Source organism: Salvelinus alpinus, chromosome 2 (assembly GCF_045679555.1).
Source record: "Salvelinus alpinus chromosome 2, SLU_Salpinus.1, whole genome shotgun sequence".
Lineage (NCBI taxonomy): Eukaryota > Metazoa > Chordata > Actinopteri > Salmoniformes > Salmonidae > Salvelinus > Salvelinus alpinus.
In genome coordinates, this window is record NC_092087.1 from 33,505,575 (window position 1) to 33,526,595 (window position 21,021).

General features: G+C 44.8%; 1 protein-coding gene across 9 annotated transcripts in view; it reads right to left on the reverse strand.

Moving 5' to 3' along the window:
• Window positions 1-21,021, reverse strand: part of LOC139559078 (kelch domain-containing protein 8A-like) — a 76,032-nt gene that overhangs the window by 38,715 nt on the left and 16,296 nt on the right. For 6 of the 9 annotated variants that reach the window (XM_071374827.1, XM_071374785.1, XM_071374777.1 and 3 more), the window contains one exon: window positions 19,623-19,952. The exons of 2 other annotated variants lie outside the window; for them this stretch is intronic. The gene's annotated coding sequence lies outside the window, so the exon portion shown is untranslated. The remainder of the gene's footprint in view (window positions 1-19,622; window positions 19,953-21,021) is intronic. One more of the 9 variants, XM_071374809.1, reaches the window with a different exon arrangement.

Genomic DNA, 21,021 nt, shown 5'->3' on the forward strand with positions numbered 1-21,021 from the left:
ATGTACAGTGTTGTAATTTGGATGTAATATCCTAGGCATGTTAGTGCAGTATATTGAGATGTGCGATTTACAAGAGTCAGAAGGACACCCTCATTTAACTTCTCTGCGCTACGGATCCCTTTTACGGGATCACTTTCCTAAACAACCGCTAGAATTGCAGGGCGCCAAATGCAAAAATATTACTACAAATATTTATAATCATGCAATCACAAGTGAAATATACCAAAACACAGCTTAGCTTGTTGTTAATCCACCTATCATGTCAGATTTTGAAAATATATTTTACAGCGAAAGAAATCCAAGCTTTTGTGAGTGTAGCTTTCAATGCTACAACAGCTAACCCCAAATTAGCATGGTCACGAAAGTCAGAAAAGCAATACAATTAATCGCTTACCTTAAATAATCTTCGGATGTTTGCACTCACGAGACTCCCAGTTACACAATACATGTTCTTTTTGTTCGATAAATGTAACTTTTATAACAAAAAAACGCCATTTGGGTTGCGCGTTATGCTGAGAAAACTACAGCCTCGTTCCGGTCCTGAAAGGAAGATGAAAATTTCCAAACGTATCAGATTAAAAAATATTACAAAAAATGTTTATAATCATGCAATCACAAGTGAAATATACCAAAACACAGCTTAGCTTGTTGTTAATCCACCTATCGTGTCAGATTTTGAAAATATACTTTACAGCGAAAGAAATCCAAGCTTTTGTGAGTGTAGCTTTCAATGCTACAACAGCTAGCCTTATATTAGCTTGGTTAGCTTGGTCACGAAAGTCAGAAAAGCAATAAAATGAATCACTTACCTTTGATAATCTTCGGATGTTTCCACTCACGAGACTCCCAGTTACACAACAAATGTTATTTTTGTTCGATAAATATTACTTTTATCACAAAAAACGCTATTTGGGTTGCGCATTATGTTGAGAAAACCAAAGCCGTGTTCCGTTCGTCAAATTCCAAAAAGTATCCGTAATGGTCGCAGAAACATGTCAAATGTTTTTTATAATCAATCCTCAGGTTGTTTTTAACAAAAGTAATCGATAATATTTCAACCGGACCATAACCTATTCTTTAAGAGACAAACGGAAAATGGAAAGCTCCTCTCACGCGCGCAGGAACTATTCGGAGGACACCTGACTAGTTTTGAAAAATCTTGTTAATTTTTCAAAATAAAAGCCTGAAACTATGAGGAAGCCTGAGGAAGCCATTGGAAAAGGAATCTGGTTGATACCCCTTTAAATGGAAGAAAGACGGCCCAGGAAACAGTTTTTTTTTTTTTTAAATCACTTCCGGGTTATATTTTCTCAGGTTTTCGTCTGCAGAATACGTTTTGTTATACTCACAGACAATATTTTGACAGTTTTGGAAACTTTGGAGTGTTTTCTATCCTAATATGTAAATTATATGCATATTCTACGATCTGGGCCAGAGAAAATGTCCGTTTACCTTGGGAACGATATTTAAAGAAAAAAAAAATTCTGGCCCCTAGCGTCAAGAGGTTAAATGACAATTGAAAAGTTAAAATGGGTAAGCTTAGATAACCTATGTATCAAAATGTTCATATTTTTTTAAATAGAATAAGGCATAGTGATTATGGCTCTAGATTACAGGGAATAGCTGTTTCAGGTGTTTTCTCAATTCTCCAACCCCCCCCCCCCCCCCCAATCCGCACATACTTCGTGCCCCCTCTAAACTGGTAGGTGCATGATCCCCTGGAGAACAATTGCCTGATCAGGACTGCTAAAGTGAAGTAATTTTGTTTTTATTAAGATATTCTTCTCTGTTATCCCAGAGAGGTATAGCAATCCTCTCTCTCTCTTCCTCTCTGGTCTCCTTTTTATTCTACATCTATCCTGATGTAAACGTGGAGCGAAAACAATAAATTAAATCAGCCTTATGAATTATAAATAGAGGTTGCTAAATTCAATGATCAGCACTTGGCTATTCCTACACGAACATAGTGTCTATATTCTGAAATAAGCAGTCAACAATTCACAATCGTTTCACGCCAGAGAGGCAATATTACTTTGCACGCTACACAATTGTTTTCTCTCTCTTTAAGCGCGTCAGAAATTACTGAGGCGCAGGCAGCGAGCGAAGCAATTTCCTCCTCATTAAAAACTTGCAGGAATGAAGTGTCTGCATAACATACTAACACACATGCACACACGCGCACACACACACACACGCGCACACACACACACACACACACACACACACACACACACACACACACACACAGACACACACACACACACACACACACACACACACATGCACACACGCGCACACACGCGCACACACACACACACACACACACACACACACACACACACACACACACACACACACACACACACACACACACACACACACACACACACACACACACACACACACACACACACACACACAGAGAGATGCAGAGCGATGCTGGAGTGCTTTACTCACACTAACACAACCTGACGGAGTAATCAGTCATACACATTGCTTACCACTCGCTCTCCCTCTTTCCAATCTATTCTATCTTGCTCTCTATCTCCATCTCTTTTGTCCCCCTCATTCTCTTCCCTCTCTTAGGGACAGATCGACATTTACTGGTTGGTGGGGGGGGGTTCAATTCAAGGTGTCATAAAATAATGCACCTCCTCCCCAACATAAAAAATATTTTCACATGACCCTCCCCTTGTGCTGTAAAATAAATTGAACACCCTCCACCTCTGCGGATGCCTCATCAGGACCCGCAGAAGGCGAGTAGGAAGCTGCCGTTATCGTCAATATTACTCGCCAACGTGCAGTCATTGGACAATAAATTAGACAAGGTACGATCACGAATATCCTCCCAACGGGACATCAAAACTGTAATATCCTATGTTTCACGGAATCGTGGCTGAATGACGACTTGGATATTCAGCTAGCGGGATACACGCTGCACCAGCAGGATAGAACAGCACACTCCGGTAAGACGAGGGGGGGCGGTCTGTGCATATTTGCAAACAACAGCGGGTGCACGAAATCTAAGGAAGTCTCTAGATTTTGCTCGCCTGAAGTAGAGTATATTGTGATAAATTGCAGGCCACACTACTTGCCTAGAGAGTTCTCAGCTATACTTTTCGTGGCTGTTTATTTACCACCACAATCAGATGTTGGCACTAAGACCGCACTCAGTCAGCTGTATAAGGAAATAAGCAAACAGGAAACCACTTACCCAGAGGCGGCGCTCCTAGTGGCCGGAGACTTTAATGCAGGGAAACTTAAATCAGTTCTACCAAATCTCTATCAACATGTTAAATGTGCAACCAGAGGGAAAAAAATTCTAGATCACCTGTACTCCATACACAGAGACAAGTACAAAGCTCTCCCTCGCCCTCCATTTGGTAAATCCAACCACAACTTTATCCTCCTGATTCCTGCTTACAAGCAAAAATTAAAGCAGGAAGCACCAGTGACTCGGTCAATAAAAAAGTGGTCAGATGAAGCAGATGCTAAACTACAGGACTGTAGTTCACAGACTGGAATATGTTCCGGGATTCTTCCGATGACATTGAGGAATACACCATATCACTCACTGGCTTTATCAATAAGTGCATCGAGGACGTCGTCCCCACAGTGACTGTACGTACATACCCCAACCAGAAGCCATGGATTACAGGCAACATTTGCACTGAGCTAAAGGGTAGAGCTGCCGCTTTCAAGGTGCTGGACTCTAACCCGGAAGCTTACAAGAAATCCCGCTATGCCCTGCGACGAACCATCAAACAAGAAAAGCATCAATACAGGGCTAAGATTGAATCATACTACACCGGCTCCGACGCTCGTCGGATGTGGCAGGGCTTGCAAACTATTACAGACTATAAAGGGAAGCACAGCCGCGAGCTGCCCAGTGACACGAGCCTACCAGACGAGTTAATTACTCTTATGCTCGCTTCGAGGCAAGCAACACTGAGGCATGCATGAGAGCATCAGCTGTTCCGGACGACTTTGTGATCACGCTCTCCGTAGCCGACGTGAGTAAGACCTTTAAACAGGTCAACATACACAAGGCTGCGGGGCCAGACGGATTACCAGGACATGTGCCGACCAACTGGCAGGTGTCTTCACTGACATTTTCAACATGTCCCTGATTGAGTCTGTAATACCAACATGTTTCAAGCAGACCACCATAGTCCCTGTGCCCAAGAACACAAAGGCAACCTGCCTAAATGACTACAGACCCGTAGCACTCACGTCCGTAGCCATGAAGTGCTTTGAAAGGCTGGTAATGGCTCACATCAACACCATTATCCCAGAAACCCTAGACCCACTCCAATTTGCATACCGCCCAAACAGATCCACAGATGATGCAATCTCTATTGCACTCCACACTGCCCTTTCCCACCTGGACAAATGGAACACCTATGTGAGAATGCTATTCATTGACTACAGCTCAGCGTTCAACACCATAGTACCCTCCAAGCTCATCACTAAGCTAAGGAACCTGAGACTAAACACCTCCCTCTGCAACTGGATCCTGGACTTCCTGACGGGCCGCCCCCAGGTGGTGAGGGTAGGTAGCAACACATCTGCCACGCTGATCCTCAACACTGGAGCTCCCCAGGGGTGCGTGCTCAGTCCCCTCCTGTACTCCCTGTTCACCCACGACTGCATGGCCAGGCACGACTCCAACACCATCAGTTTGCAGACGACACAACAGTGGTAGGCTTGATCACCGACAATGACGAGACAGCCTATAGAGAGGAGGTCAGAGACCTGGCCGGGTGGTGCCAGAGTAACAACCTCTCCCTCAATGTAACTAAGACTAAGGAGAGGATTGTGGACAACAGGAAAAGGAGCACCGAACACGCCCCCATTCTCATCGACGGGGCTGTAGTGGAGCAGGTTGAGAGCTTCAAGATCCTTGGTGTCCACATCAACAACAAACTTGAGTGGTCCAAACACACCAAGACAGTCGTGAAGAGGGCACGACAAAGCCTATTCCCCTTCAGGAAACTAAAAAGATTTGGCATGGTTCCTGAGATCCTCAAAAGGTTCTACAGCTGCAACATCAAGAGCATCCTGACCGGTTGCATCACTGCCTGGTACGGCAATTGCTCGGCCTCTGACAGCAAGGAACTTCAGAGGGTAGTGCATATGGCCCAGCACATCACTGGGGCAAAGCTGCCTGCCATCCAGGACCTCTACACCAGGCGGTGTCAGAGGAAGGCCCTAAAAATTGTCAAAGACCCCAGCCACCCCAGTCATAGACTGTTCTCTCTACTACTGCATGGCAAGCGGTACCGGAGTGCCAAGTCTAGGACAAAAAGGCTTCTCAACAGTTTTTACCCCCAAGCCATAAGACTCCTGAACAGGTAACCAAATGGTTACCCGGACTATTTGCATTGTGTGCCCCCCCAACCCCTATTTTACGCTGCTGCTACTCTCTGTTTATCATATATGCATAGTCACTTTAACTATACAGTCATGTACATACTACCTCAATTGGCCCGACCAACCAGTGCTCCCGCACATTGGCTAACCGGGCTATCTGCATTGTGTCCCACCACCCCCAACCCCTCTTTTTACGCTACTGCTACTCTCTGTTCATCATGTATGCATAGTCACTTTAACCATACCTACATGTACATACTACCTCATACTACCTCTATTCTTGTGGGGACTTCTGGTCCCCACAAGAATAGTTAAACACGTCCACACACACACACACACATACACACACATACACACACACACACACACACACACACACACACACACACACACACACACACACACACACACACACACACACACACACACACACACACACACACACACACACACACACACACCTTTTTTTTCCTTCGCATTGTTGGTTAGAGCCTGTAACTAAGCATTTCACTGTAAGGTCTACACCTGTTGTATTCAGCGCACGTGACAAATACACTTTGATTTGATTTTATATAATTAACTCAAAATAATGTTTACAACCACAAATAACAATAACTGTAGAGACCCTGTGTTTATAAAGTTGGATATCTACTTTGCTTTTGTAGCACAGTCAATGGCACGCAGGGCTACGGGACAAAAGGTTGAGGGTTAGCCGACCACCAGACAGGAGCTCCCTCTCCGTGTCTGTTTCATTACTTAAAGATCAGAGCCGGTTGAAGAAAATGAAAATCAGATTTTCAACATTTTGGTGCCATATTTGGAATTCTATAAAATATATGCAACAGATTTTCCACCAACATTTTTCTGTGCCAATGCATCACACAACCAATAAACAAAACATACTGACATGGTTTGTGTTTTCAACACCACAATAAATAGACTATGTCAATCTGGACAAACAGAAAACCCATCCCTCCCTACCTTGTAGGCTTGGCCACTATTGAATCTTTGAATATCATTTTGGTGTTTTGTAACATATGTCTCTTTCCATTCATCAAATTTACTCTGCACAGTTTGGATTGATTGATTGATTTTATTTGTAGGTTAAAAAAAATACATGTATACACAAATCATTTTGAAAGTTCCTGGGATTGCACAATAAAGTCGGGGACTAATTTCCATTGTGGTCCATACATTTGCTGCAGTAATATAAGGACTGAATGCATGTCTAATTTACACATCTCCATCTGGCTTTCGGGTGTCACCTTATTATAATTAACAGCTTGTCAGAGTCTATCTAGAAGATAGTGAAGGAGTCAGGCGCAGGACACAGGTAAGAGTAAAAGAACACTGTATTTACTCAATCCAAGAACGTAAGAAAAATCCCGTTATAAAACAAGGACAAAACAGGACTCGAACTCCAACACACGAAAGACAATCACGCACAAAACAGAAAGGGAAACCAGAGGGTTAAATAAGGAACATAATTATGAGATGGGAACCAGGTGTGTAAACAGACAAAACAAAAGGAAAAATGAAACATGGATCGGTGGCAGCTAGAAAGCCGGTGACGTCGACCGCCGAACGCCGCCCGAACAAGGAGAGGGAACAACTTCGGTGGAAGTCGTGACACAGCTACATCTACACTCAAATTAAATAATTTTTCACTGCAATCTAGAGTAGCCTAGAATGTTGTACTCACTTAAAAACAAGAATGCAATTATTAATTGTATTGTGGTGTTGTAGGCTAGTCTAGGTAGGATAATTTTATTGTGGTGTTGTAGACTAGTCTAGGTAGGATAATTGTATTGTGGTGTTGTAGACTAGTCTAGGTAGGATAATTTTATTGTGGTGTTGTAGACTAGTCTAGGTAGGATAATTGTATTGTGGTGCTGTAGACTAGTCTAGGTAGGATAATTGTATTGTGGTGTTGTAGACTAGTCTAGGTAGGATAATTGTATTGTGGTGTTGTAGACTAGTCTAGGTAGGATAATTGTATTGTGGTGTTGTAGACTAGTCTAGGTAGGATAATTGTATTGTGGTGTTGTAGGCTAGTCTAGGTAGGATAATTGTATTGTGGTGCTGTAGACTAGTTTAGGTAGGATAATTGTATTGTGGTGCTGTAGACTAGTCTAGGTAGGATAATTGTATTGTGGTGTTGTAGACTAGTCTAGGTAGGATAATTTTATTGTGGTGTTGTAGACTAGTCTAGGTAGGATAATTGTATTGTGGTGTTGTAGACTAGTCTAGGTAGGATAATTGTATTGTGGTGTTGTAGACTAGTCTAGGTAAGATAATTGTATTGTGGTGTTGTAGACTAGTCTAGGTAGGATAATTGTATTGTGGTGTTGTAGACTAGTCTAGGTAGGATAATTGTATTGTGGTGTTGTAGACTAGTCTAGGTAGCAGAGGTGGGACCAAGTCATTGTTTTACAAGTCACAAGTAAGTCTCAAGTCTTAGCACTCAAGTCCCAAGTCAAGTCCCGAGTCAAGACAGGCAAGTCCGAGTCAAGTTCAAAACAAGACCGTCAAGTATCAAGTCGAGTCTCAAGTCTTTAACTTTGAGTTTTGAGTCCTAAACAAGTCATAATGTGCTCTTCACCAAATGTAATACCATTTCATATTTTTAACAAGAGAAATAGTTAGTATATTACATTTACGCAAATCATGAATGCTTTTAAAAATATCTAGAAATGTATTACTTTCCAAACAAACTTTATATTTCCGTGGAAATACATGGGTAGCCATGAGAAAGACCCCCCCCCCCCCAATAGTGATCGACTTTCGAGGATCGTTATGGGCGATGTAGGCTTGCACACAGTGGCCCAACCACAATCGCCCAACCTTGTTTTAGGAACATCATGTAGGATTTAGGCTACCAACTGCCTAGCCAGTTGTAGCTCAATCTTGGGTGCAATGATCACGTTTCCACACTGACTGACTGTGTGGAGGCTCATTGATTTAACGTTACGTTAGCCTACATGATACACCAGTAAAGTAATAAAATATATAGCTGTCGGCTATATTAGCCACGACTTACCGTTCTTTTTGCCGCTTCAAATGTTGTACAAAGTTAGAAATTGTTGCGCCTCCGTCTGTAATTTTCTTCCCACATGTTTTGCAAGTTGCAATCTGTTTTTTGTTGATACAGCGTCGTCTTTATACCCCAAAATAATAATGTTTGGTATCATCTTTCCATCTGAATTCACCCGCCGACGTTCCTCTGCACTGTCACTCACAACTTTTTCTCCGCTGGCACAATTTGATTGGCTGCTGTCCGATTCAAACTGTAATCCGTTAAATGAAGAGTTGATGCGCTGCACACTGTTTTTAATAGCATAATTTTTTATATTTGGGCTTGGGGATGGTATCAAGTCAGCTTGGGGAGGGTATCAAGTCAGCTTGTGGAGGGTGTCAAGTCAGCTTGGGGAGGGTATCAAGTCAGGTTGGGGAGGGTATCAAGTCAGGTCGAGTCACCAGTCATTGGTGTTAAAGTCAAAGTCGAGTTGCAAGTCATAATATTTGTGACTCGAGTCTGACTCGAGTCCAAGTCATGTGACTCGAGTCCAAGTCATGTGACTCGAGTCCAAGTCATGTGACTCGAGTCCAAGTCATGTGACTCGAGTCCAAGTCATGTGACTCGAGTCCACACCTCTGCTAGGTAGGATCATTGTATTGTCCCTAAACAATATCAATTGGGGAGATTTTTGAGCTGTGTGTCTCATGTCTTCACTGTTGTTTTATGCACAATGATCCACCTGGCCTCTATTTCTATTCTTCTTGTAGATTCATAGAAAACATGGATGCAGATTTGAATGTTTTTATGTATGGCATGAATGCTGGATGGAAGAAATTATATAGTCAAATCTGCAAAAGAGCAACGAGGGAAAAAAACGCACTACCCTCGCCTGTGCCCAATAAAAAATACAAGTTTGACAACCCTCCCTATTGTGGAACATCCTTCCCACCCAGTAAATTTGTATCTGTCCACTCCCTCCTATGTTTCTCTCCACCCTCTTTCCCCATTCTCTCATATCTTCTCTCGTATCTCCCTCCCCTCTTTCTCTTCATCCTTCTCTTTCTCCCATCTCCCTCTTCTCTTTCTGTGTTCACATCAGATGCTGGAAGCCTATTATACAAAGGACATGACAGGCAGGCCCAGTTTTAACAGCCCTCTCGTTTGTTCTCTGTTTCCTCCGTCTCTCATTCTCCTTCTCCCTCACACTCTCTCTCGTTCTCTCTCTTTCATGCTGTTCTCTGGGTGGAGGTGGAATGCAATGCAGAGAGAGAACTGGAGCGAGACCAAGCCGTATCTCAGTCAGGGAGAACAGAGGTTCACACAGGGCTGGGTTACACTTCACTAAATCTACTCACATACACCCACGCATACGCATGCTTACACACTAGCACGCACGCACGCACGCACGCACGCACGCACGCACGCACGCACGCACGCACGCACGCACGCACACACACACACACACACACACACACACACACACACACACACACACACACACACACACACACACACACACACACACACACACTCATTCACTGATGGTAGCAATTTCCATTTTCTTTTTGTATGTATCTGTGTGCCTGTGTGTGTGTGTGTGTCTATCGGTGTGTGTGTTTTTGTGTGTATACATTATACACCAGCTGCAGTGCTGTCCATCTGTGAAAAGGTAAATTGAATTTTACAGACACAAAGCGGAGTTCCCTGCGGTCCTTTGGAAAAAGCCCACTGTGAGTCTAAAGCTTTCTAAAGCTTTTCTTTCTCTCTCTGGAAATGGAGGTGTGAGAACGACTGATCAATAAGCTATTTAAAGAGCTCTATCTTTCTAATGCTCCGTCTCAACGCAGCTCGACAGGAAACTCAACACACAGAGGAGAGAGGGAAAAAAACGACCTCAAATAACAGCTTTTAAAATAGTTCCTTATCTTAAACCTACCCTCACACCTCTAATGATGTGTTCCAAAGAGCTACTCAGAATAGTTTTACTTCTAAAACTACCCAAACACAGGGTCGCTTTTTGTGTGTAAAACTGCATTACACCAAACACAGTAGAGATCAGTTGAATTGGGGAAATAGTAGCAGTGGGGGATCTTTCTCTCAGCTTGGGCCACCTGGGATTTTTCCTGCATATTGTCTTTGTGCTTTCTACAATATGTTAATCACTCTATTATTAGAAGCCTGTATCTTGTTTTGTGCCAGCTACTACTGTCACGGAATGCACTCACACGCACACATGCACGCACACGCACACGCACGCACGCGCACGCACGCACGCACACACACGCACACACACACAAGGACACACACACAAGCACACACACACACACACACGCATACACACGCATACACACGCACACACACACGCACGCACGCGCACACGCACGCGCACACATAGGGTTTTGTGATGTGTTGTTCTTGTAGTTTTATGAGAGTCCCATACAGTATGGTGTGTTGTGTGGTGCCAGAGAACAGATCAACAGCTGGGCAGAGAGTCTGCCCACACAATTAATTCACTATGAAGGTGTCAGGATAGAACCCAAATAAATCACTTACAATCTCATTAAGGGAAGAGATAACGCCTCCACTACTCTGCCTTATTATTTCTGTGTTTGTGTGTGTGTGTGTGTGTGTTTTGTGTTTGCGCGTGTGGAACAAAGTTATGGCATGTACTTAGCTCTTGTCTTGACAATCTTGCAGAAGAGTATTCAACTAGATTTATCCATCAGTCCAGATGATGGACAGGAGACAAGTAGCGGAGAGAAGACCCTCTATAGACTATTGAGATAGACCCTAGTACACCCTAGGAGTCCTGATACTTTGCTGGGTTCAGTGGCTGGACTGGCCAGTTCTGGTTGTCAGGGTTACCAGGTCCCTGCGGAGGGTCAGGGTTCCGTTGCTATGCTAATGAGACTGGATCAAAAAGAAGGGGGGGGGGGTGTAAATGATGATTAGAGCGTGGGCAAGACAAACTTGAAAGCTAATGAGGCATATATCTGGATGAGGGTAGGAATGACGTGTGTATGGGTGGGTGTGTATGTCATTACAACACTGCTTATGTCATTACCACAGGGTCAAAGAGAGGCAAGAGCTTTCTTAATTTGAAATGCAAAGCAAATCATGAAATTGTTAAATTTACCAAATAACAGCAACTATTTGCCTAAGGGCTCTTAATTGCTTTTTCTAGATTTTTTTCATATTTTTCCATACCTGCCTCCAATTCCATGTCTCTTTCTGTCTCTCTCTCTCTCTCTGTCTCTGTCTCTCTCTCTATACTTCCATACTTCCATACTTCCATCCCTCACATATACTCTTTCCCCTCCCCTCCCCTCCCCTCCCCTCCCCTCCCCTCCCCTCCCCTCCCCTCCCCTCCCCTCCCACCCTCCTTCTCCTTCTTTTTACCCCTGTCTCCCTCTTTATCACTCTCGGAACATTTACCTTGGTGAAGCACTGGCAGTGAAATCATGTGCTTTAGAAGAGAGGTATGGGGGAGGAGGGAGGATGGGGGGAGGAGGGAGGGGGAGACAGCATACATCTTTATTATGGCCTCCCATTAACGTGTCTTTATTAATCTGCAGTCATCACAACCAGTGCTGCCTCTCATATCCCTGTCACTTGCCAGGTAGACCACTGAGAAATGGTCTTCTCCACTTTATTATATATCTCTGAAAACATCACCCATCAACTGTATATTTACAAACAGGACGGTTTTATTAATAAAATATCAGCGCAGTTGTGAAAACCATACAAATGTAAACGTCAGGGAGTCTCAGTGCAAAACAAGAGAGCTTTAGCGCTCATTTACCGGAACAGAAACAGGAAAGAAATTGCAAGAAATAAAAATATAAATGTATTCATCGGAGATGCAGGAATTACAATATAATTTCATCATGGCTTCCTGGCAATATGGCTTCTTTAATAATCAGAGTGCATAGCAATCTATTACTTATTCATAAACACAGATTTAAAAGGCACACAGACACACCATAGGAAATCTCCACAGAGGTGACACAATCAAATATACATGAATATCATATTACTGTAGGAGGGGGATAATTTTGGGAGAACATAGTTTAAACACTGTTGATGTAGAGAGGGACATGGAAAAAGGGAAGATCACCCTCCCTGATGAGAACGATCCCATTGTAAAAATATAATAAAATAAAAAACTAGAGAAATATGCACATACAACTTATCAGGTGCAGGACAGATCAAAAACGGTGGTGATTTATGGTGATTTACCCTTCACCCATGGTGATTTAATCTGACGCAATAAAAGAGAAGCTTTCGAGCCGAGTTGGATCTTCGTCAGGTCTTTTTTTGTGTGTCTGATTAAATCACCATGGGAGCGCTCATTCTTTTTTTTCTTCTAACAAACCCATTCTCTCCCACTCAAACACTGTGTAATACCACAGTGTCCTGAGAAAGATTTATATAGCATTTCATATGTGTTTGTGTGCGTGCTTGTGTTCCTCAGTGTCTCTTTTTCTCTCTCTCTCTCTCTCTCTCTCTCTCTCTCTCTCTCTCTCTCTCTCTCTCTCTCTCTCTCTCTCTCTCTCTCTCTCTCTCTCTCTCTCTCTCTCTCTCTCTCTCTATCTTTATCTCTCTCTCTCTCTCTCTCTCGCTCTCTCTCTATCTCTATATTTCTATCTCTCTATCTCCTTCCCTCTCTCTCTCTCTCTCTTTCTCCTTCCCTCTCTCTTTCTCCTTCCCTCTCTGTGTGTGTGGTCAGGTCTGGTCTGGCTGTAGATAGCTGTGTTAGGCGAGCCTCTTTAATGAGGCTTTGCTGCAAGGAGAACTTCACAGACCTCGGACGTGCTCCGCATCCCAAGCACACAGCCCTCCGCCTCACACACAGTCAACCCTCCCTCCGGCGTGTGTGTATGCATGCACGTGTGTGTGTTAATGATGGGTGTCAGACAGTGTCAGACTTCGCTGGGTGTGTGGGTGATAGCCTGTCAATATTGTCTGATCCGAGGGCCAAAGTCTGTCTCTGAGGATCGATACCCAGCCCTTTCCTCACACTGTCTCTTCTCTACCTCGCCCCAGGCCTCCGGGTGGACATTTAATACAAGGCTCAGGTTAACTAGAACCTGTCTGTTTAGAACAGATATCTGCTCTCAACAACATACTCTGGAGTCTGAAATATCTGACATCCCTCCCACGAAGGTCACTTTGATAGTTTTTAAGCTGGGTTTTAGAAGACTGTTTTACTGTGGCTGTAAAGTTTCATGAATAACCCCCTTCAATCTGGGAGTAATGTATCTGATACTGTATCTCTCAGCGCGGAGATGTTTGGCTGCTCTGAGTCCTTTACCCTCTCTGTTTCTCTCTCCCCATTTCTCTCTTCCTCTATTCCTCCACCCATCTCCGCTGCTCCCTCCCTGCCGCAGAGCCCCAGGAGGATGAATAATGTAACAAACTCTTGCAGAAGCAGATTACCCCAGCGTGCTCTCTCTCTCACACACACACACACACACACACACACACACACACACACACACACACACACACACACACACACACACACACACACACACACACACACACACACACACACACACACACACACACACACACACACACACACACACACACACACTGCTGCGCTGATACCAATCAGATCTCACAAAGTAGACCAACACACTAGCAGAGAGAAACATACCTTGTGTTTGGAGTTACAGCACAATACCAGGGTCTCTCATTCTTACATTACAATGGATGACTGCAGTACTAAGGATTTTCTTCCCACCCTAAACCCTAGAATACACCCATATACTGTACACGAATAACACTATTGGATTTTGAAACAAGAATGATGCTACAGTACACAAGGCACCTATTTGGTTTCACCATATCGCTGCAGAGAACTGGGGACTCTGTTTGAGAGACACAGTTCTGGGCCTAGTGTTTGAGAGACACAGTTCTGGGCCTAGTGTTTGAGAGACACAGTTCTGGGCCTAGTGTTTGAGAGACACAGTTCTGGGCCTAGTGTTTGAGAGACACAGTTCTGGGCCTAGTGTTTGAGAGACACAGTTCTGGGCCTAGTGTTTGAGAGACACAGTTCTGGGCCTAGTGTTTGAGAGACACAGTTCTGGGCCTAGTGTTTGAGAGACACAGTTCTGGGCCTAGTGTTTGAGAGACACAGTTCTGGGCCTAGTGTTTGAGAGACACAGTTCTGGGCCTAGTGTTTGAGAGACACAGTTCTGGGCCTAGTGCTCACATCAATCAAACATAAGTCACCATGTGTGTCTGATAAATGAACAGCTTTAATGGCAGAGGCTTAGCAGTGAGTGATGCATTCTAGACAAGTCATGTGAGTGTGTGCATGAATGTGTGTGTTGGGGGTTGTATCGCAGGCAGGCACGCACACACGCACACGTACACACACACACAAACTTAATCAAACAACATTTAGAGCAATCCCTCAGACTGTAACTCAATACCGTGGGTTCCAGTCTGAAACCCCCAGAGAAATCAAATATTAATTTAGACGAGAGCCACTGCTCAATATCGACTCTCCAATCGATGGGTGCGTGTGTGCGTGCAAGGAGAGAAAAAGAGATGCAGGACAAACAAGAGATTGAGTGAAGAGAAAAAGAGTGAGAGAGGAAGAAAGACAGAGAAAAAGATGAGTCCCTAGGACTCCAGCCTCAATCACAGAAGTTTGATCAAAGTTCTCTGTTCCAGTATATATTTCTGAACAGCACGCCCGATTCAAACACAACTCAAGTGCATGCACAGTAGGGGGGAAGACAATCAGTGTAGCGCTCCCTTTTCATCGAGAAATTATGAGAATACAAGCTGTAGCGTCCTTCATTCTCCTCCAGTCACAAAGCAACTGGTCTGTGATTGCCCTGGACCCCTCGTTAGGCACCAAGAGCCTGTCCAATCAACTCCATCATTCCACACAGTGCATGTGTGTGTGTGTGTGTTTTGTGTGTGTGATATCTGAAGACAGACACAAATTGGCAATCAGGTAACGCTATCATGGATTGGACTTTCCTCAGAGGGATCCTGACTCCATTACCCTCTTCCTTTCCTCTCCTCCATCTCCTCGTCGCTCCAGAGCGGCTCCAGCTCGACCCTGACAGGTGCTCCTGACAAAACCTATTACCATCACAATTACACAAGCTCTCTCTCTCTCAATATAGTGCTCACACTCTCTGTCTCTCAATCACTAAAGCTTCTCACTTGTCTTAACCCTCAATCCCTGTCTCTCCCTCTCTTTTTCTCACCCCTCCTCTTTTATCACTATCTCTATCCACCTCTATCAATCTCTATTGGTTCCCATCTCCTAGGCCCAATTAGAGCATTAGAGTACATGGCTCACTTTAATCTCAATTAGGGAAGAGATGAGAGGGCAATGAGGAGAGGAGGAGAAAGGAGACGGTGATGAGGAGAGGAGGAGACGGTGATGAGGAGAGGAGGAGAGAGGAGAAAGGTGATGAGGAGAGGAGGAGAGAGGAGAAGGTGATGAGGAGAGGAGGAGAGAGGAGAAGGTGATGAGGAGAGAGGAGAGGAGGAGAGAGGAGAAGGCGATGAGGAGAAGGTGATGAGGATGGAACACTGACCTGTTCACCGGACGTGCTACCTGTCCCAGACCTGCTGTTTTCAACTCTCTAGAGACCGGTAGAGATACTCTTAATGATTGGCTATGAAGAGCCAACTGACATTTACTCCTGAGGTGCTGACTTGCTGCACCCTCGACAACTACTGTGATTATTATTATTTGACCATGCTGGTCATTTATGAACATTTGAACATGTTCTGTTATAATCTCTACCCGGCACAGCCAGAAGAGGACTGGCCACCCCTCATAGCCTGGTTCCTCTCTAGGTTTCTTCCTAGGTTTTGGCCTTTCTAGGGAGTTTTTCCTAGCCACCGTGCTTCTACACCTGCATTGCTTGCTGTTTGGGGTTTTAGGCTGGGTTTCTGTACAGCACTTTGAGATATCAGCTGATGTACAAAGGGCTATATAAATACATTTGATTTTATATAAATACATTTGATTGATTTGATTTGAGGAGAGGAGGGAGGAGAAGGTGATGTGGAGTGAGGAGAGGAGGAGGGAGGAGAAGGTGATGAGGAGAGAGGAGAGGAGGAGGGAGGAGAAGGTGATGAGGAGAGAGGAGGAGGGAGGAGAAGGTGATGAGGAGAGGAGGAGGGAGGAGAAGGTGATGAGGAGAGAGGAGAGGAGGAGGGAGGAGAAGGTGATGAGGAGAGAGGAGAGGAGGAGGGAGGAGAAGGTGATGAGGAGTGAGGAGAGGAGGAGGGAGGAGAAGGTGATGAGGAGAGAGGAGAGGAGGAGGGAGGAGAAGGTGATGAGGAGAGAGGAGAGGAGGAGGGAGGAGAAGGTGATGAGGAGAGAGGAGAGGAGGAGGGAGGAGAAGGTGATGAGGAGAGAGGAGAGGAGGAGGGAGGAGAAGGTGAGGAGGAGAGAGGAGAGGAGGAGGGAGGAGAAGGTGATGAGGAGAGAGGAGAGGAGGAGGGAGGAGAAGGTGATGAGGAGAGAGGAGAGGAGGAGGGAGGAGAAGGTGATGAGGAGAGAGGAGAGGAGGAGGGAGGAGAAGGTGATGAGGAGAGAGGAGAGGAGGAGGGAGGAGAAGGTGATGAGGAGAGAGGAGAGGAGGAGGGAGGAGAAGGTGATGAGGAGTGAAATGGAGGGTTTCCTCTTTCTCTTTACCCCGCTATAGTTAAGTTTATTTGTCTCTCTTCCTCACCACTTCCCTCCCCATCTTGCAGGTGTGCGATAGGGAGGTATTGAGTAGAGAGAGAGCGAGAGAGAGGGACAAAGAGAATGCGAGAGAGAGAGAGAAAGGAAGAAAGAGAGGGAGAGAAAGCAATAGTGAGACAAAGGGAGAGAGTGTGATTAATCTCCTCCGTATGAAACACTTGCTCTTCCCATCTTTTCTGACCCGAATCTAATCTGACAGAACTCGTTCTCTCTCCTGCTCCCTTCCTTCCTTCGCTCCTGCTATTATAGTAGTCGCGTACTCCCCTCTATTTTTAGCTGTTTGTCCTTGAGTAAGGCTCGGTGAGCATGGATATGATCCATAGAAGTCTGCACATAGTCACTCAGGTGAAAAACAACCCTCCCACAGATAATAACAAACTGTTATTCATTTCAGCTCCTCTTCATTATTCAAGCGAAGCCTTTCTTTAACGTGATGGAGGGAGCATTAAACGAGTGTAATGCCGGGATCCTCTCGCCTCAGAGAGTTAGCAAATGTAGCCAATTAGCATGACTGCCGAGTATTAGCTCCTTCTTCCATTTCCATCCCTCTCTCATTAACTGTTCTCTCTCTCCCCTCTCCCTCTCTTTTTCTCTCTCCCTCTCTTTCTCATTGAAAAGCCTTTCTGTAACATGGTGACTCACATCTGCTCATCTCTGTGAAATGGCTTACTGTTATCCCATTTCACTTTCCCTCAATGGTAGAATGAGTAAATACACAATCAACCCTATCGCTTAATCTATTCTTATAAACACACACAGACACACACACACACACACACACACACACAGACACACACACACACACACACACACACACACACACACACACACACACACACACACACACACACACACACACACACACACACACACACACACACACACACACACACACACACACACACACACACACACACACACACACACACACACACACACACACACACACACACACACACACACACACACACACACAGGCATCCTACTCCTTCAACTGTAAAGCAGCTTTTGTGGTCTTGGCGAGAGGGCTCCCTGAGTGAGAGTCAGAATGCTGGTGTTAATCTATGGGTGCTGCCAGCCAGGCAAGGCCATGCTCACTGCCCAGAGAACATGTGTTTTACTGAGAGATAAAGAGCAGGAGAGAGAAAGGGATGTGGGCAAATTGATTGAGAGAGGGGAGAAAGGAGAGGGAGACAGGGAGAATGGTGGAGAAAAGAGGTTTTGTAGCCAGAGACAGACAGACAGACAGGGAAATGGGATAGAGAAAGAGGTTTGTCAGTCAGTCAGTCAGACAGACAGACAGACAGACAGACAGACAGACAGACAGACAGACAGACAGACAGACAGACAGACAGACAGACAGACAGACAGACAGACAGACAGACAGACAGACAGACAGACAGACAGGGACAGACAGACAGACAGACAGACAGACAGACAGACAGGGAGACAGACAGACAGGGAGACAGACAGGGAGACGAGAGAGAGAAAGAGGTTTGGTAGCCAGACACAGACAGAAACAGACAGACAGACAGACAGACAGACAGACAGACAGACAGACAGACAGACAGACAGACAGACAGACAGACAGACAGACAGACAGACAGACAGACAGACAGACAGACAGACAGACAGACAGACAGACAGACAGACAGACAGACAGACAGACAGACAGACAGGGAGACAGGGAGACAGACAGACAGGGAGACAGACAGGGAGACGAGAGAGAGAAAGAGGTTTGGTAGCCAGACACAGACAGAAACAGACAGACAGACAGACAGACAGACAGACAGACAGACAGACAGACAGACAGACAGACAGACAGACAGACAGACAGACAGGGAGAGTTAAGCAGAGAGAAAGACAGAGAAGGACTTGGGGACAAGAAGAGGGAGAAAGAGAAAGGAGGGAAGATAAAGGGAGAGGAGAGGTAATTTGGCATTATTAGTGTTTTAAGCCTTGGATGGAAATATGCGTGAGGGGATTATCATTGAATGCCAGCCCCTGTCTTTGACACTTTATTTCCGTGACACCAGACGTGTGTGCGTGCATGTGAGTGTGTCAGACGACCAGATTGCTGTTTCCTGCTGGAAAAGGTTAATTACTTCTCCACTGGCCAACTGGACGTGCCATGCATAATTACACAGGCTAATGAGACCTGCGTGTGTGTGTGTTTGCGTGCATGTGTGCTTGCATGCGCGTGTAAAGGGCATTCATTCTGCAGCATATGCTTATCTTAACTGGTAGGTGCAGTCCTGCAACTCTCTGTGGTCCAGCTGCAATGAAGTCTCAGTGCACACACAATCACATTCACTACTTTCATCATAAACAGGTGATAGGTGTCCCTACACCCCACTGGCATTTATAGACCTACACAGGACTTTAATTAATGTGTGTGTGTGTGTGTGTGTGTGCGTGCTCGTGTGTGTATGTGCACGTGTATCTCAAAGGTGTAGGAGATTGTAAAGAACGTTAGTTTTGAGGTTTGACCTCTACCTATACACTCCAGTGAAGCTGCTGATGGAACAGCTGCTGCAGGTGGAGGAGAGACGCACCACAGCGTGAAGACTAGAAAAGGATCTGGACGAATTAGAATGCCGTCACAATCGTGACCACACCAGAGTCTCTGAGAGAATGAAGAGGAGGGTGAAGTCCCTCCAGGCTTCCTTCACACCTCAGTCTCCTGATCCCTCCGTTTCTCCTGCATCTCATCCTGTTCCTCCCTTTTCTGCTTTTTCTTCTTCCTCCGTGTCCAGCAGAAGCCGTACAGACTGCAAAAACAGGCGAAGGTGAACTGGGGCATGGTCTGACTAAGACATGTAATAACTGCAGAGAGATAGAGAGAGAGGAGAGGGTGTTAAAGTATAATCCGATTTTTATCTCAATAAATACCTCTGCACAAGTAGGCAAACTTCTTATCCAGAAGGCAAAAGAACACTCCAGAAATGATCAAACATTGAAGCTAAACTGAAACTTTTCAAGGGGATGTTGAGGTGTGAGAACGTGAGAATGTTTGAGGTTAATAGATTCCTGATATTTTGTGTGGGAAACTTAATGGAGAGAAAGTTTCTGTGCCAATCGATATCTCAGCCCATAACTAGCCTAAAACACACACACACACACACACACACACACACACACACACACACACACACACACACACACACACACACACACACACACACACACACACACACACACACACACACACTGCGTTGAGGATTAGATAGACATTTTATCGAACTCTGCCACTCAAGCAGGAGGCAAGCTAATTTCTTATCAGGCTCTCCCTACAGCATTACAGGACGAAACTGACTAGCATCAGGAGTTATTACACCTGAAATAATGTATTATGACAGATTACTGTCCAGCTGAGGCAAAAAGAATACTCACTGTGATATACAAGTGATATGCAGCACACACAGTAGTTTGCTTGATTTTCAGCTACAGTCTATCTATTTGACAATTGAGGTGTAATCTTTGGGTTGTCAGAAAAGACAGTTGTCAGGAACCCACAGATATGCCTGGCTGGAGAATACTTTAACACACCTTTGTGGTAATTTGAATCTTTCTCTCCCATATGGACTAACAGTCACAGATCTTCCTCTCTGCCAATCACATGCTACTGTGAGATTAAGAGACAGGTGGTACAATTGAGAGCTTCATTAGATACCAACCTGAGTCAGCATGAACAAGCGTCCATTAGGGAGTGTGTATGTGTGTTTTTTGTTTGTGTGTGTTCTAGGGAAGTGTTGCTCTGTTCAACCTGTCTCATACTGGGCCAGTTAATTCTGAGCCTGAGCTAGGGCTGCTTACTGAAGACACCTCAAGGCATGACATTTTATTTTCATGTCAAATCATCAGTTGACAACCCATCCCGTTCTGGATTAATTGA